We start from the raw sequence: 19,707 nt of genomic DNA, 5'->3' as shown, positions 1-19,707 counted from the left end.
TCATGGGGTAAGTGAAGAGCCAAGGGGAAGGTGAATAGTCACCTGACCCATTTGTATAAATGTATCCCCATGCCTTTAGGAATAGGGCTTTAAGCACTTGAGTTTTTTGGCACTTACATAGTTGTGAGCACTCTTTCTCTTGGTAATTTTATATTGACTTGTGGTGAGGATAAGGAGCTTATCTTGGAGATTATATGAGTATTACACCTTCCACTATTGGATCTTGATGGACCTGCAACACATGTACACAAGATTGCATCATTATCAATAAGAAACTTTTCACTCTTGGCATAGATTCTCGTGCACTCCTCTAATGGTTGTAATGGCTATCTAGTACTCCTATTATGTGTGTATGTTTGTTTTCATATGAGTTGTATGTGTGTGAACTAATTCATAGCTTATTGTTTATATGTTTGCTGAAATCTCTACTCTTTCATTCCATACTAACACTAGTAACCAACTGTGAACTAATTTCCAATGAACTTATAGTACTTTATTGTTCTCGTATATCTTGGTTGGTTTTAGTTAATTAATTCATCTTGATATATACTCCCTATTATTATGTTGTTATATTATTTATCTTGTACTTTAGGTTATCAATTGTTGGTTGATTTCATCCTCATTCTCTGGGTATTGCATACTTATACTCACGTTAACATCCCTTCACTTGAAATCCAAGAGGAAACACACATGGTGGAAATCGAGCCCACATACCAAATGGGACTCCTATCCTAAACAATGTGAGGCCTAATTAGGACTTTACACGAGGGGAAAATATACCGGCAACAATATGGGGACTTCCCTTGTGTGAAATCTCAATTAGACCTCACATCATTCAGGATAGGAGTTTCATCCGGTATGCGGGCCTGACTACCACCATCTTCATTTTCTCTTGGATTTCAAGTGAAGCGATGTTAACGTGAGGATGAGTATGAAATAACCAGAGAATGAGGACAAAATCATCCCAAAATTGATACACTTGCAATACAAAGCACAAGAATATAACAACGCCATGATAAGACAAAGTATATCTCAAGAGGAGTTAATTAGTTAAATGGCATCTAAGACATACAAGAGCATAGGAAATTAATTACAAAATAGTTCACCATTAATAACCAGCATAATGCAAGGAATAAAACAACAGAGATTTGAGAAAACATATGAGCAATAAGCCATGAATTATTTCATTAAAAAATAACCCATGTGAAAGCATATATGAAAACATACTAGGAGTATCAGATAGCCATTAAAACCATCATAGGAATGGACAAGAATCTATGCCATATATCATTGGAAAGGTATTGGAGAGAACTATGCAAATAATGACTTGACATGTACTTATAACAAGGAACCTACAAACAAATTTCCTTCAAACATAATCTACACAAGAAGTTGACACAATGAGCCTCATGCATGACATCTCAACAAGATCCCCCCAAACTTGACATCACTTGTTGACATTAATGACCAAACTTGACATCAATGACAACCACTATCAACTTGATCAAAAAAATACTATGGCATTGGAATTTATAATGAAATAATTGCATGAAGAAAACTTGAGGACGTTCACTATTGTCCTTAAAATGCAAGGATGGGAAAGAAGATGTCAGTCCAACATATGCCCTAGCTCTTTGATTAACTTGTTCTAAGAACTTTATGGGTTTCTTCTTAGTGCCTAGAGGTGCCAACACAATTTTTTTATGAATAATCCTATAAAATTGAATTTTTTACCCCATAATTTACATTTTAGTTATTAATTTGGACTTGCAACTCAAATATTTAGAAACAAATAATTCCTCACAATATAAATTGATTTCAAACTTGCATCTCTGTAGTAGTCTAGAGAAAACCTTCAAACTTCAATTTTACTTGTTCATATTTGAATGGTGTAATCTACATTTGGTTTTTGTTTTGAGAAAAGAATAATAGGTTGTTTGGTTTTTGTAAGTTCAAAATAATCTTATGACAATTTTAAAACCATAAACAATAGGGGTATATATTTGAAAGACTTATGGTTAGGAGACTTAATTTCAAAAATAGGTGTGCATGTAGTCTTTCCCTTATAGTATATATAAATAAAAGTTTTGGGGTAATCACTATTCATTTTTAATAAAGGAAACCATGGAAGGAGTATGTGATTCCCATGTCGATCAGCATTGATATTTCTTCTATTCTTATTATATTTTCCAAAATATCACCTCAACAACACAAGATCTAGATAAGGAACTACGTCTTCCAAAGCTATCAAGAATTAGAACTAAGTTAAATAAATTATATTTCAATAACAGAAGCACAAGGATTAATTTATTATAAAAATCCATGAGGACAACAACAACCATTTTCAATCACATATATCTCAATTGCTATAAAAAAAATTTCCAATAAGGCACTTTCGAAGTGATCATGAAACACAAATGGAGTCCAAAATACCTACCAAACCTCTATTTAAAAATGTTTTTGTACTTGCATCATTCTTTGGCTGAGTTAGCCAAAGAATTATCCAAGTGAAAGCTCTATTGTGAATGGAAGTGCTTATGTTAAAAAATTTCCTGATTTTGTACTTGGATTAGCCAGAGAATAATCCATGTGCAAACTTGGGTGATTTTGGATCATAAGCACTTCCATTCATGATATAGGTTGTAATTGGACCATTCTTTGGCTAACTCAACCTAAGAATGATGCAAGGACAAACACATTTGTAAGTAAAGGTGTGGTAGACCTTCTAGACTCTATTTACATTCAATAATCACTCCAAAAGTGGCCCATTGAAAGTGACATTTTGACTCAATGAAATCATAAATACAAGAATTTTCACACGATTATTATTTAATACAAAATTGTCTTTCCACTACTACTAAAATGTATTGAGATGAGATGAGAAAATTGATGCTTATAATAGGAATTTTTTGTCTTATGTATTATTTTTTCATTATTGCACATAGTAAAATGAGTAAAAATGGAAACACAAGTGGTTGAAATGGCCTTAAACTTTCAATTTTTGTAAGAAATACATGGGACAAGGGAGACAAAGTCTTGTTTCACAAGAACCTAAGGTAATTATATATTTATTTCCCTATGCATTTTAGTATGCAATCTTTATTTCACACTGTGTTTTTCCCTTAGTATTCCTATACACCCCCTCCGAAATAGCGTTGCTTAAGGTCATGACTTCAAAATAAACAATAATGAATATTCACTATTGTAACACCTTGACAATGTTCACAACTCATCAACATGTTGGGCTATTATAGCCATGAATCATCATTGTTTCTAGGCTTGAACTCAAGACCTCATGCAACACACCTTCACATTAGGTAGTGATTTCCATGAAGTAGAATTGTAGAATTTTGGGGGCGTGGGTTCAATAGTAAAATATTCCCCCTAACATCAATATAGCAATGATTGTACATCGATTTAACTCCCTAAATGTTGATTTATTGATGTCTATATGTCAGTACAATTTTCTTGATGCTGATTTTCCAATCACAATCGATATTTTTGGTAGCTTTTCATTAGTTTAATGGCCCTCAATGACATTGTTAAGTCAATGTTTCAAGGAGAGATGATTGTCAAAAACCTATCAACATGTATATAGTCTTAAATGTAGATACAAAGACTATATTAAATTGGGATGTTGATGTAACATCGCATTAGGGGAATTTTGAGGTCTAAAATGGGTATGTTACCCACCACCTATGGGTAGTATGCATAGGAGAGATTTTTTTTCTCCTAGATGGTCCTTAGTCGGAAACCAACAACCCCTTGCACCCACCACATAGCTCGATGTGACATTTTCTCCACCACCTGAGCCAACCGTGGTCCCTAGGTCATCTATTATGACTGTGTGTTTGAAGGTGGGCCTCCCAACCCCAAAAGGTATGACATTTTCATTGGTTTAGTTGAGTAATTATGTTTACTTTTCATGGACACCTTTGAGCATGGATTAGTGGGGGATTCGGCAAAAAGAGTGGGTTAGGTCTATGCTCCTGTCCCCTTTGCCCGATTTGGTGTTTAGCATTCTATCCTAGTCCTGTGGGTTCTCCTTTACTGGCCATTAGCTTTAGGGATGGTACTACATGAGAAATATCAATTTTAGTTATGTCGTCTCGCTTTCCTGACACCATATACATCACTCCCTCCCACTCATTTTGACCCTATTCATAAATTTTCCCATTTGGGTCCACATAAGTCCATTGGGTACACATGGAGTTAGCCTCCCCTTCCCCTTGCCCACACACTAAGTCGTGCCTGGAACGATGCCACGGAGGTTGATGCAGCTAAAAAGAAAAGAAAAATCATAACTTGGCCATTATCAACAGGAAATGTACCACAAGATGCAAAATACGATCGGAACATATAAATTTAGCACGTGGGAGAAAGTCGAACATAACCTCTACCCCATACATATGGCCATCACCCTGGTTCCTATGGGCCCTCAATGAGCCCCTTCCACATAAAGGAAACCATAATTATCCCAACCCCTAGTAGGCAATGAAATGCCCCACATTAAAAGGGGGTCACCTACTGCTATATACCACACATCATGCTCTCATTCGAAGCCCCGAGCAATTACAAAGAGAAATCAATAAAAGGCAAAAGGCATATGAATAAGGTTGGAAAAAAAAAGGTCAGGGTAACTTATGTACCATGATTGCTCCCTCCTACACTCATATACCCAAGTGTGGGCTTACCCCATTATAATTGCCCTTGCCCCATAACATGTGGCCTAGATCCTTCCCTTTACCCCCACTCTGTTTCATTACTATATCACTTGCCACCCTCCACTTGATGGATGTACCCTGGAAATGTCACCCACTTTAAATGTTGATCCCACCTAATAGGGTCCTTGGTTAACCCCCTTATTGAGCTTGGAGACATTTGTACATGCCAAAATCCCACTATGGAAGGGCATGCACTATGAAATTCCCCATTGATTCCATGATTTGTAAACTCTTTTACTTGATTATTCTAATGATTTGTTGCATTGGAGGGTTAGGGGACGCATTGGATCTTATCCATGATTGGAAGTGGTTTTCATTTGGGGCTTGGTTTCCCTATATGGGGTCCTAGCTCTCTAGAGGGACACATGGGCACTTGTAGGGTGAGCGTTGAGAGCCATGGGCCTCCACCATAGAAATGATTACTTCATGGATCCCCAGCATTGCTCGTTGATTTATCGTGTTCCACCTTTTTGGATGTGGTTGATGTACCTAGATCACTATGCCTAGCAAGTTCCACACTAGGCATATTTTCCAGGCTCTAGAGGATGTCTCCCGCTACATAGGGAGGGATTACATCAACATCCTAGCCCTTACAGATGATCTACAAGCATTTTCGATCCACTTAGGGAGCACCACAAGAAAACAAGGGGGCCAACCCTTTGTCCACTATGTTGGGAGTCTGCTTTCACATCATGGAACCATTTGGACTTCATTAGACCTCCTCAAAGGCCCTAAGACTTACTATGTTGATCAGTCTTCCCTCTTGAGAGGCTTATCTTTATGTTATTGAGCTATTTGGTGGGCCTGTCACCAAAAGTATTGTTATTATGCACATTATTTTATTTTAAGGGCTCAATTAGGCCAATTTCGCTAAATCAAATTCATTAGAGAGTGTATAAATAGAAGTGGGATGATTCATTTTGATCATCATCACTTGGATTTGGATCTTTGTAGCTTCTGGAGAATTTCGCATTCCCTTTTGGAGGAGGATTTTGGATGTGATGGATGAATTTTGATGTTTGGATATCTCTCTCTTATCTTGGAGCTTCATTATTGCATATTTTGGTGATTGGATATACTTTTTTGTACATGTAAGTGACCTTTTCATGTCTATTCTTGTTACTTTCTTTAATACATGAATGTTGTTGGGATTTTCGTTATATTAGGTTTCAAAATTATTGCTTTTCTTATGCAAAATTGTGGAAATATTAATCTTTGTAGCGTTGCATCATCTCATGTATCATGTGTGGAAGGATGAATGTTCCTAGAGGTTGTTTCTATTGAACATATCTTGATAAGTCATCAATTATTGCAAGTTTAAGTATAAATCCTTCTAACAACTGCTCTCATGCTCTAATTGCCATGTGAAGTTGTCTAGAAGACTCTTTGATTGGGTGTAGTTCTTCTAAACCACAAATTTAAACGAACTCCATCTTCCCCAAAGGATAAGGCACTAATCCTCCCATAGGTGATCATTTCCATAGAAAAATTCTCTCACCTTCCCCTCTTTCTCTAGGCCTGGCCTCCATAGGTCATCTAGGGCATCACTTTTCTCAGAACTTAGCCATCAAAATAATTAGGTCTCCTACCCAAAACTGCGTTGGTGTGTCCTCTAGAGGCCCTCCAAATTTCACGAGATTCTGTCGGTGGGATCTTGAGATATTTCAAGTCCTAGCTTGAAGATTTATTCTTTCTGTTGGTTTCCCATTGGCTAGTGACCTCATTGGGATCATAGCATTAAATCATCAAAAGAAAATTATTTATTTGATCCTCTTCCCTTCCCTAATTAGTTCAAGTACATCATTGGGTGATCAACTCCATATCCTTGATCTAATTTTGGGTCCACTTGGCCCTTTATGGTCTCGCAACTGGTTGACTCCAATTCCACAAAGATCACTTAAAAGCTAAGCATTCATAAGGCCTTTTGAGCCTAAGGGCTTCCTTGATAAGACATATTCTCAAACCCTAACCCCAAAATCCCTCTTAACCCTTCCTAGATAGCCCATCACCTTGCTTGTTAAGCAAGAAAGCTATAGATTTGAGCCCCTCTTGTGAATAGGCCTTAAGAATCACCTTTCCCCTTTCTAGTAGCATATTCATCATTGTGGTTCCTCCTATACCAAGTATCCTCCCATCAGTGAAAGTTTGTAAAGAGCGAGGAGCCTTAGCTGAGGTGACAGTGGGCTATCACTCAATTGTTGCCCCTTAACCTAGTAGTTGTTCTATAGGATCCCCAAGCTCCTAGGATACCTGCTAGTTTGAGCAGTAACAGGGCCTCCTACAGAAAATAATAAAATAAGAGTTGTCAAAAAAAATTAAAGAAACCTACTTTTTTGTATTTTTGAATTATCTCCTTATAGGTTTACTCAAATTTTATATTTGTATACTCGTTGGATGTGTACTTAGATTATGAATCCAACGAGTACCCACTTTGCATGCTTTTGAGAAATTTGCACCCAAATAAATTCAAAACACGTGGAAAAAACGTGTTTCAAACACACTTTTACACGTATTTTAATTTTTTCTCAACGTGGATCTACTCAAAAGCTTGCAAAGTGGGTACTCGTTGGATGTAGGCTCTAATTTTGTATCTAAAAAGTGTACAAACATGAAATTTGAGTAAACCTAGAAGGAGATAATTTGAAAATACAACTAAAAAATGTAGTTTTCTTCTTTTCCCTCCAAAAATATTTACCCTTGGAAAAGACATCATCATCTTATATCCTATTGGTTCTTCTAAAGTTGATTTTGTTAGTACAATTTTCATTTTTAGGCCCATTTTTTACCTCAAAATTCCCCTAATGTCTACAAAATGATGTCAAATTCAAAGCAAATAAAATTAGGATGATTTTCTCAAAAGACCTTATTTAAACATCTAAACAACAAAACAATGGCATTTCTGACCCCAAATGTAAAGTGACACCCTTGGGCCTTTTCCTAGTTATGGTGATAGGATTGACATGTTCACTAGGAGAACCTTGGAACCTTTGGCTCTTGTTACTCATCAAAATGGGTAACCCCCTAGGAGAAAAAAAATCTCCTATTTTGGACGGCCAGTCGGCCGGCAACCCTACACATTTGCTTGATGATGATGATATGCCAACTCCTCCACCACCTGCACCACTCATTACACCTCCCATCATCCCACATTCTTCTTGGATGAAAGTGGGCTACCACTCAACAGGTACTTTGATCATTTTGCAATCAGTTGTTTTTTACTTAAATGTTTTGAGCATTTAGTATGGATAAATGGGTGATCTAGAAGATTGACTAATCTTGATTGTAAATTTGTTCTCGCATTACTAGGGGGGTTAATCTTTAGCCCCAGTGTAGTGGGACCTCCCCTAAGGACTTAGGGTTATAAGAGGGGCACTACTTGGAAGACCTTCATTTAAATAGTGTATCCATTCTCCCTTTCTCATACTTAACATTTTCCATATCATATTATTATCCCTTGATACAATCTCCATTTTTGGGTTTAATTTCCAATGGTTCAATGGGATTTGGAACTCTCTTATCCACATCCTTGAGTAGTGCCATAAAACATTTCCCTCGAGGTTGATGTAACTAAAAGAATGGAAATGCATAACATGGGAAAAAATGAAAGAAAAAGAAAATTCAAAATGCCAAAGATGGTCGGGACATAAGATAGTGCGTGGGAAAAAAACCTAGCATGATCTCTACCCTCCTCATTAACCATTACTCGATTCCTGAGCACTTGATGTTTTATCTCATCAAAAGGAACCCTTGCAAGTCCCAACCCCGATGAGTGAGAAATTTCCTCACCCTAAGGGGTGTATTAAATGCTATATCATAAAGAGAAATCTTTGATCCTTGAGTTATGCAACAAAATACAATGAATTATCAAAAATAACTAGAAGGTGCACCAGAGGGGTGGAAAAGGCGGGTTGAGAAGGGTAACTCATGCATCCATGATTGCTCCCTCCATTAAATCTATACACTCAAGATGTGGACTCCACTAGTTGGTCCCTTGACCATGGCACTTGGAAATGAAGTCTTTCCCCTCCATTTGCCACTTACACCAACACATATTGATTAAAGGGTTAACCTTGGAAATGCCACCTCCTCTCGTGGGCTGGAAGCACCTAATAAGTATGACTACTTAGCCACCCCTACAAAGGTAGGGAACAACATTATGGGACTTGATCTAGTTATATATTTGAAGATGATCTCAGTTTGAAGTATTAATATGCCCTTAACACTTAAGCATGGTCCACTTAGATGCATTTATGATCTTAGTTTCTAATGAAAGGTTGCTTGCACTTGAGTTTGATTTGGATTTTGTAGGTGGTCCAGAGCAATAGAGGCCTTGAGGGTGCCCTACTCCACATGATGCCTGGGTCATACATTACATTCTAAAGAGTGTGATGACCTAGTAGATGCAATGTTTCCCACCTTTGGAAAAGCATTGGGCATTTTTATGACTTTAGTTGATATACATCCCATAGCGCCCCCAACCATATGCAATTCTAGGGCATGAGAAAACCTAATTTTGCATTTAGGCTTCAACTAAGGGTCATTTGAAGGTGTGTTTATCTTGTTGTTGATCATACCTTTCAACCAAACCTTTTCCTTCCTCTTCTATGCCTAATGGTGTTATTTTTAATAACATATTTAAAACCCTAGGCTAAAAGTCTTACCTTATGGACCTCTTCATATGTGCATTATTCCCTATCACAAATAATTGAGCCTTGTTTCTAGTGTCACCTTGATCTTTTGACCTAAAATACCAATTAGGGGACCTACACTGGGAAACCTCTCGTGTGGTGAAATTCCACTAAAGAGCAGGGGGTGGAGTGTTGAGGTGACAATGGCATCTACCTCATTGTTGTGTCTTAGTCTAGCTTTTGTCTTGTGAGGCATCTCACAAGACCTACTAGATTTTGAGGCAACATTTTTGGTAACGTTGTTGGGGATGATTTGAGTCAGCCTCCTCGTAATCCGAAGTTTATGCTTCATTTTCTTGATTGATCTTACGCCATACACAAGGATAAATATGCTCGTCTGGCAACTCCATTGGAAGAAAAAAGCCCTAGTTCTTCATTGAGCCTCAAGTTTCAATGCTTGTAGGGTGAAGCAAGCATCTGTTAAGGCATTTTGAATTCACCTTGGTGACTCCCCATTTGGTTCTTATGCAAGACTCAAGGCAATGGTTCCTTGGGATCTGCATGAGATGTACCATGCTTTAGATGAGGAGGATATTCCTAGACATCCAAATCATTGTGATACAAATTCTATGATAAATGTTCCAACATTTGACGATGATGCCTCTTCAGCAATTAATCGCATATAGAAATTCATCAAATATGCTTCAAAGATCAATATGATTCATGAGGATCCTCTCGTTAGGTTATTCATTAACTCTCTTGGGATTGATCAACACGAATGGGTTAAATATTCATGTGGACCTAGGAACATTCCCTCTATTATGGTATTTATTGAAAATTTTCTTTAAGTATTGGGGACCAATGTTTCAAAGTGGTGAAGATTCCCTTCAATATTTGGCCATATCCATCCAAAGGGAATGCCTACTTCATCCCTCCAAAGAAGTAAAAGTTGAGGAAGCAAATCATTGTCATCCAAAGTAGAACATCACCCTTAATTTTCAAGTAGGGCATATTGAAGAAAATCCTAGTCATTTTGTTGATGAAGAAAATCAGGTTTGGGATGAAGAAGAATACCATGAGCAATAAGAAGAGTCCCTTTTGGATCATCAAGATGAACACATTGAAGTGACCTTGAAGATGATCCGAAAGAGGAGCATGGTGGTATTAAGGAGAATCATGTCGAAAATGATGCTTTGATAAGTCAAGTGGAGGCAAGTTCCATCCTTTTGATTAATATTATGTTTGATGATACAATTTTTGAAGACATGGAAAAGGTTAATCCCATGACTTCCTTGAAGATTAACATTGATGAGTTTCTACATGTGTAGAAAGGGAAGTGGGGTATGAATGGCTATTGTTTTGACAAGGATCTAAATTATGACACAGATGATGATGTGAGAGATGACTTCATTCTACCTTGCACTCCACATGATGATTAGCAATATATGATTATTGATTTATTTGAAACGCCTTCGCTTTTCATTGATGTTGTTCCTCAGTCACATCCAGGTCCTATAAATCCTAGTCATGATGAGCCAACATTGGTCAGCCTTTTTGAACTTGATTGTTGTGACAAGTAGTTTGGTTGCGGAGATCTTTTCCTCCAACCATCTTCCTCCTCACACCACTCCCAACATGTCCGTAAGGAAATCAATGAAGAGTTGTATGCCCAAGATAGCTATTGGGCAATTGTTCCTGAAATTGATCATCAATTACTCCATATTCAGGCTGTGAGAAAGGATTAGCCAGTGTAGCAAAAGTTTTCATTCTCCCTTTTCATCCTTTTTCCCTTCTCGCAATAGAAAAACTTATCCATGGTTCATTTATTTTCCCACTTCACACCCTTATGGCATGTGGGTATTATGATATAGATCAATGTGATGCTTCTTTGTTTTATCTCATGACCAGTCATAAGTGTAAGAGGTATGATATTGATCTAATGATATGTTGGCTACATGGGTTATGACTATACTTAGATGATGTTTTAAACGAAACCCAATGTTCAAAGTGACACGAGATTCAAGACTTACACCCATTTCAAATTGTCTACATTATTTAATTGTTGTATAAAATGACATAAGAAATTAAAATTCTTAGAGAATGAAAGAAAATGTTAAGTTTGAAATGAACTCAACTAAATGACATGAAATACTCAGTATGTTTCAAATCAAACCCATCAGGAACTCAAAATAATGAAAAAAAAATATTTTGCAGTAACATCACAAGATCAATAATGGTGTTAAGTTTTAACATAATAGTGGACCTCAAGGATTTGTTCCAATTAAGAGTTGAATTGCGTATACCAACACACAAGTGAAACCGAAATTGTGAACAAGGTTGAAGATAATGATCTTAAAGTTGTTGAGTGTCTACGACTTCTCAGTAAAAGAGCTCCACTTGCATGGATTGTCAAGAATAGACCTTCATGTTCCCAAGAATGTTGTGTGGTCCCATTGTGTCTGCTTGCTTTGAAAGAAGAGAATGTTGAATTTTGACCTATATCCACACAAGTATGGTAGAATTTTGTTGTCTTTTTCTTTATTGGTTTTTCCTTTCGTTTTGAACACGGCTCTAAGCCCATCGATGTTTGAACCCAACCCGAATCTTTAGTTAGCGACGGGAAAATCTCAACCACAGCACTGCTTACCATAGTCACCTTTTCTTGCAATGCAAAACTTGCAAGTTTTATTGTTGCGATGCACAAAAGCTCAAGGGAATCAAAGTTGGGCGCCAAAATTGACTTTTGTGAACACAAATCCAGTGCCAAGTTCACATAACTATGATGCAAAACACACCGAGAATCGATTGAGATGACTTGGACCAAAAGGAAGGCCAACTTCCACAAAGATTCCCTTTAATCCTAAAGTGAAACCATATTTAGATTATTTAAGTAAAATTAGTTAATGTAAATGAAAAAAGGATTTAATGTAAGGGAGAAATTGTGGCCACCGCTGTATGAAGACGTTTTAAAGAATAATTTCCACTCTGTAGCTATATCTAGTGCAACACATCCCATACGTTGAGCCAATAGCACCAGCATACCTTGGCCGGTTACATAGCCTCGATAATGGTAGAGAGCACGACATGGTGAATTCTCTTTAGATACCACGAAAACTCGAGTAGTTTACGGAGCAATATGTATTTTTTTGCAGTGAACAAGAAACGCCAAGTTATGGTATAAATTCATTGAAACAGAGCAATTTTCGAATAAATTGGGAAAATCTCATGTCACAGCTTCGTATCAAAATGGAGTTATAAGTTTTTTCATTGGAAAATAAGTAATTAATGTACAAAAGAAGGTGAAAAATACACTGATGCATACCAACCTCTCTGGTTCAAAATTCCGCCACAGTATTTGGGAATGGGAACATTTCCAAGAAAGTCGAGCAACATGTTCCATAGCCTTACAAAGAAAGAGTGCTGATAGAGTGCTATATTATGATCTCTGGCTTGGATCCGACTTATTCACAGCCTTCATTGTGCTGTAGATGCCCAACAGTCACAAGGACAAATTAAAAGATCAAATGGCAGGCTGGCAAGCCCAATCAGAAAGGCCGCTATTCAGATGGAGGAGGTTTAATCCAGAAGAGTTATGTTCACTAACGAGTTTCAATAAGTTCTCCTAGTATACTATCAAAATAAATAGATTTAAAACAAGGTCAAGAGATGAAGATATTCCCCAACCACAGCTCTTTTATCCTTAAGTTCCTGTATTTTTTCAGCCTACTGATACTCATAGACTTTTAAGCTCCCTGAGCGAGTATGCTGGCCTTCCAAACGGGCTTCCAATAGTTTTGCCTTCAAAGTATTTTCCTGTGAGCCCTTGGCCCATTCTGCACCACCTTTTGATCTTCCAACCCTTGCACTTCCAGGATCTGTAGGTGGCCACTGAACACCCCATTGTCGTGTTGGGCTGGCAGAGCCAATGTCAGCTGCTAAGGCAGAACCCATGAGATGGTCTCTGCCACTACCACCAGACCTGAACCTCCTTGCCTTGTAATCTGGATCCTGCTTTGAACTATTGAATTCAGACTGAAACAGAATCTCGCCTCTGGCAAGATTCTCAGTAGCATTCTCTGACGACCTTCCATGATCTCGGCCATCATCCCATGATCCAATATTTCTTTCAATCCACTGAGAATTACTTGTAAAATCCCACTCATTTCCCTCCGCCATCCTCTCTCTGTCAGAATTGTTGTTTCCCTTTAGCCTGTCCAATAGATGTGCTTTGCTCCCATGCCATGATTTCATACTTCCTACCTGATCTTCAATCTGAAGCCTTTGGTCACCAGATCTTCGACCTTTTATTTCTTCTCCAAGGTTGCCCTCTGATCTGATCTTCGGCCCTTTGTTTCTTCTGCCCTCCCACCAGGAGCATAACTCCACTTATAGCCCTTAGTATTATCCTCCAATGTTTCCCTGTTCAATTCAATTGAATGTAGATCACTGTCAGCTGAATCTTCATCATCCATTTCCTGAGGTGCACTTTTAGCCTCATTCAAGTGCATTGACTCTCGTTGAACCTCTGCTTCCCTTGCATCTATCCGGTTCCGTACCTCATTCCTCACATCATTTGCCCTTTTGGCTCTCAAAAATGCCTCGAGCTCATTTCTTAACTTGTCTAGTGTAGCATTTTTCTCTTCAAGCTCAAGCCGAGCTTCTGCTAGTTTCATCTGAACTCTTTCTTCCCTCCAAACCTCGGCCATCTGTAGCATTTTTCTCTCTTCTTCAACTTCTTCCCAAACCTTGGCAGACTCACGCTTGAGCTCCTCCACCTCTGCCTTGTCTTCCCCAATTTCCCTTGCCAATTCATCACAAACTTCTTCCATTAATTCTCGGGCTTTTCGCTCCCTTTCAAAATCTTGGAATGCCTTTGCAAGCGAGCCCTTTGTCTCTTCCAGCTCTCTTGCAAGCTTTTTATTCAGACTCTCCAGCCTCCTGCGTAACTTCCTTTCATCTTCAAGCTCATCTCTCGCTGATTGAACGGCAGCTCTAATTTTCTCTTGTTCTTTGCTTCTCCAAATTGTCTTTTCTTCTCCAACTCTTTTCATCAAGCTATCAATTTGTTGGCGGTCCACTTTCTGTTCTTGCATTAGTTCTTGGACGCGAGCACGTGCATGATCCAATTCGGATCGTAAGGCAGATACCAAAGACAAACTGGATGAATGCTGCTCTTCTAGGCTCCAGATACGGTTCAGAATCTTCAGTAATTCAGTAGAAGTTGTGGGATTGTAACGTGAATCCCCTGACTTGACCCTTAAACCCAGCATAGAGCTTGTGGGAGTAAAAGCTCGATCACGAGGTTCGATCTGCAGGCCATGCAAAGGTTTAGAATTAGTTTACACATTTTTCCAACAACATCTCAGTTAACAAAAGGTTAGAAAAGGCATTTTATGAAAAGTTTCTAAAGTCTGTAGGAACAGAAAATCCCAAGGAAATTTCAGGACTAAAATCTTACTTGTCATGCGATAAATTCATATAAACAAGTTATCGAAACCATCAAGATTTAGTGGAAAATCATGGCGATCATTGAAATATTATGATATGAATAATAGACTGTTACATCATATTAGATCAGAAAGAGTGCCAACAATCAATCACTTGGAAGTACTTGTTTCATGGTTTCTCAAACCAGTTTTACAAGAACCTCTGTCTATCCCCTGGATTTTAGCCTAATCTTTATCCATTACACCAGTTTTAGCTTTTCATAACAATCGGTGATGAATTCCATTCTTACCTCCATGGAGCTCCCATTGCTTGGAGACCGTAAAGGCTGAAAAGATCCACCATTTTTTCTAAGAGAGCCATGTTTCTGTGTCAACATTGCTATTTGCCTCCTGAGGCTGCCTGTCCCAGACCGATCTACCATCTGCAGCCAAAAGTTACTGTAAGAAGCACCAAGAATAAAGCAGAAAAAATCGTTTTCAGGAGTAATTATTTCTCAACATTGCATTCATAAGTTTATGTTCAAATCAATTGAATTCAATGCTAACTTAAAATCCCTTCAGCTTCCCTACTCCACAAGGTCAGGACATGCAGAGTAACAGTCATGAGGAAGGAGGTAAGCAGCACTGAGAGCCCAGAGGGAGAAACATGGGATTAAAACCAAGCCCATAGCTGTCACTCTTTCAATCGGGACTTAATCCGAAGAAAAAGAGACGCAAGAAATCAACGACAGAACCTCTGGAATATGTGAGGCCAATTCCAATAGATGAGAAATTTGGAGAAGTTTCATGGTTCTGCGAGACTCTTAATGACTCAATCAAACATAGAGCTCCGGTGTTGGGGAAACTAGATTCTGTTGTAGGTTTGTCAGAGCTTTAGAAAGCTTCATATATATTGTTTTCAAAATATTTAGAAATTTTTTATGTGTCATTAAAAATAAAATAAAAACTACCATGGAGTAGCGGTTTAGCCGCGGGGAGGGAGGCAAATCATCCCACCCACCAAAGTTCAATTACCCTGTAGGCACCACTAATTATTTTGGGCCAGTTGCAAGTACTGAGTGATTTTGACAAGGAGGAGCACCCCTTTGTCACGATCTCTTTGGCCCAGCTATTATGCTTCTTTTGAGTATAAAGAAAGCAGTTTCTAAACATTCCTTGCAGCTTAAAAAAGGGGGAAAATCAAAAAAGAATTGAAACTGCATACTCGTAATCGCTAAAGAAAAGAGGCAAAAATGTTAATTACCAGCTAAGAATGTCTGAAGCCATGAAATAATCACAAAATGCCATAAAATGGAAACGCAATGGTTACTTAAGAAGCATTTTCTAAACATTCCTTACAGCTTAAAAAAGGGGGAAAATTACAAGAAATTTGAAACTGCAAAATACATATAATCGTTAAAGAAAAGAGACAAAAGGGAAAATTACCAGCTAAGAATGTCTGGAGCCATGAAATAATCACAAAATGCCATTAAATGAAGCGACATGGTTACTTACCAGCTGTGAAAACGTCTGGCATCAGACAAGAAAGATCTTAAGGAAGAAATTAAAATAGACACTTACATATAAAAGACTTTTAGATTCAAAAAAGTCAAAAATATAATATCATGTAGGTGCAGAGCCATAAAATGAATCGAATAAGAAAATCTGAACATTTAGGGATCCAGAGTTCACCAAAAGATAAACCAGAAATGTTAAATACGAACCAAAGCTGTGCAGATCCAAAGATAATGGTAAAAACATCTAAAATCAAGAACAGAGAGTTTTGTGGGTGATCTAGCTAAACTTGTTAAAAATTGACGGTGGAAATTAAATGAGATAGTAATAAGCTCTAACATGAGATCAGAAGAGTGCCTTATAATAAATTTTCTAACTAAATCTAGGCTACTTTGACAAATTTTACACGCAATCTAGCCATCTATAACAAAATTGTGGAAAAAATGTTTACCGAAGAGCTTGGACTGTGCGATGGATCAGACAAATGCGGAGGCAAATAATGAGACTGCAATGGCGTTCTCTCGCGGCTTGTATTCTTTTCTTTGTGATACTCACTGTTCCTCGAGCTTTTCTTAACCTTTTTATCGTGCATATCCCCCTTTGCAGCCAAAGATGGAATTTCCTGAAGCTCCCATAGAGTAGCGGCTAGTTTCCTCGCAGAAACAGCAACTCTATTACCCTGAACCCCAACAAGGGAAGGCTGACGGGGTGAAGATACCATGGCAGGCGGCGTTTCGGATGACATCTTCCATGTCGGAACGGGCGTGCTCGATCCCCCTCGTTTCCTCACCATAATCGCTCGCTTCAGCTTCACATTGTGCAGTATGGAAGAAGACGAAGACGATGAAGAGCATCCTCTCTTCCGAACCTTTCCTCCTCCGCGGATAAACTCCTCTATGCTTCCCTTCTCCCTCGCCATTCAAAAGATTCGCTTAATACGAACTCAAAACTTAATCACGACTCCATATTTGAGCTCGCTCTGCAATCTTTAAATCAATTTTCTCCAGACCTCGGACCTCGCTTAATCATTACTCCATAATTAAGAGGAAAAGCTCAAAGCCGAAGCTTGTGCCGTCCACTGAACTCCATTCTTCAGCGGAAACCTAAAACAAACTCGACAATCTTAAGCATTCCTTTATCATCTGATGAAATTTCGAGCTCTTATCAGCAGAATTTCGCCAGCTGAGAAACGATTCGCGCCTACCTCGGTTTCCAGCCATATATGCACGGTTATTGTTCGGCAAAAGCTCGATTTTGGAAGAACTTACCTCGTTTTTAGCATAAACAATCCGAAAGCTGCTCAAGTTAGCTCCTTTTCTTACCGACGGTTACTGAAACAATAACAGCCTCTCAAATTATCTCCTCTGCAGAAGAAAAGTCAAAAACACACCGCATACCACAACGCCTCAAATTCTCAAAACCTCAACGCTTCCCGCGGAATTAGGGCGATTCCGTGCTCCTTTCTCGCTCGAATTCACTCTAAAACCCTCGTGCTCCCTCAGCTTCACACCATTATGGCTGAAACGAAAATTGGAATTCAGGCCAATAACTTCGAAATATTTATGAAAGCGCTGGCGTCCGTCCGGTTAAAGAAGCCTGCACACGTTCAACCACTGTAAAGCATGATAAATTGTGTTTAGTCTTTCTGTAAGTAGAAAAAATCCAGGTGACAGAAAGCAGCTGCCATTCATTAAGACAAAAATGTTTCGAAATAAAGCTGCCTTGTATGAACAAATCAGAGTGGGTTACCGTCGGTTGACAGAAAGTAAAAGCCCCGTACCAGGCAATACTATAAATAATTTTACACTGTTTGCGGCCCCTTTTCCCGTTCTCAATTCAAATTTACAATAATTACACTCACAATTTTAAACTGTACAATTATCCCTCCCATAAAAAAAAATTTACTTTATTTTAAAAGTGCTTTATTTTGAATTTTTCAACTAGAACTTTGGTTACGGGATTTACTTATGGGGATTATAAATTTACATTATGATTTTTTTGGTTATCGACATCCAACTCATTGTGATGTGCTGACCACGATGACATGTTCGCTAAGACGATAACAAATTGTACACTCCCTTAAGTGTATTTATTGTGTCTATTTTGGAGGTATTATGGCCTATGAAAGTGCTAGATTTGCCCTACCAATTAGTGTTTTTTTCTATATCTATTATGCTTTAATAATGAGTGTAAGGGTAGAGAAACAATGTGCTACAAGAAGATTGAGCGTCCTAACATCATTTATTGACTTCCTAATTGGCATTATATATCAACTTGATCATTTTTATTATTGTGATTAATTAATGTGGGCCTTTGTTAGGTTATTATAAAATGCAATTAAATGGTTGTGCCAAGTTAGATATTTTAATTTTGGTATTTGTTAGATATTTTAATTTTGGTATGTGTAGTAATGTAAGAGAAGGGTCTAGTAAATTTGTTTTAAAAGTATATTACAAAGTAAAGATATTATTTTTGATTAAAAAAAATTGTTGAAATTTATATTAATGCATTTGTTTTAAAAGTATATTATAAAGTAAAGATATTATTTTTGATTAAAAAAAAATGTTGAAATTTATATTAATGCATATGTTGTTTGACATTAGAAACTAAAGTGTTAAACTTTTTTAGAATATTTTATAGTAGAGTTCCTTTTAAGTCTATAAATATGACCTGGGTTAAAGAGGCTTGGAAGCCATACAATTAGATTTGTATAAAGGAATTTTTCTAATTTTCTTTCAAAGAAGAGAATCATGCTTCTAAGTTGTTTATGCATTACTCTAGTGGGGACTTTTTCGATTAATAACATTACTCAACTTTATTTTGTCCATCAAGGTTGAGTTCTCGTACTTTCCTATGGAATGTTGACACATCCTCATCTAATTAAGGTTTGAGGTCATCAAACTATTGCCCCATCCCTAATATCACTCTTTAAGGATTTTGTTGGAACCAAGTTGAACGTACCTTGTAAAATTGCTTTAGAAGTCTATCACAAGGTACTAAGATTCCCTCTAAAAAAATATTTATTGAAATTCATGTTAGTGAATATGTTGTTCTATGTGAAAGTTGGAGGCGCTGAACCTTGGGCTATTTCATCATAGAGGCTTGGGAGTGATATGATTGGATTTTATAATGGGTGGGATCCTAACAAAGGGAAGTTTCTAATTCTATTTCAAAGAAGAAAATCATGCCTTTGAAGTGGTCATATGCTTCCCTGCATGAGACTTCTTTAGTCAATGACATTGCTCAACTCTATTCTCTCATCTAGGGAAAGTTCTCACACATTCCTATGTAATACTAAGACCTTGTGTGCATTTAGAACCCTATGGATGGTTTATATGCCATAAGCCCTAACATTTTTTTAACTATCACCCTTAAAAGTGTGTTTGTAATCATGTCAACCTGTCCCAAAACTTT

At 37.7% G+C, this 19,707-nt stretch overlaps 1 pseudogene across 1 annotated transcript; it reads right to left on the bottom strand.

Moving 5' to 3' along the window:
- Window positions 1-12,591: 12,591 nt before the first annotated feature.
- Window positions 12,592-18,002, bottom strand: LOC149199969 (uncharacterized protein At5g41620-like; annotated as a pseudogene). Its single transcript, XR_016253797.1, has 3 exons — window positions 16,745-18,002; window positions 15,090-15,221; window positions 12,592-14,661 (listed from the first exon to the last, which is right to left on the bottom strand). The product of XR_016253797.1 is annotated as an uncharacterized protein At5g41620-like (transcript).
- Between the last annotated feature and the right edge of the window lie 1,705 nt (window positions 18,003-19,707).

This window comes from Pinus tabuliformis, chromosome 2_1, assembly GCF_031772625.1.
Source record: "Pinus tabuliformis cultivar Carrire ecotype Pingquan chromosome 2_1, CPIR1, whole genome shotgun sequence".
Taxonomy (NCBI): Eukaryota; Viridiplantae; Streptophyta; class Pinopsida; order Pinales; family Pinaceae; genus Pinus; species Pinus tabuliformis.
This window is presented reverse-complemented; position numbering and strand designations above follow the sequence as displayed.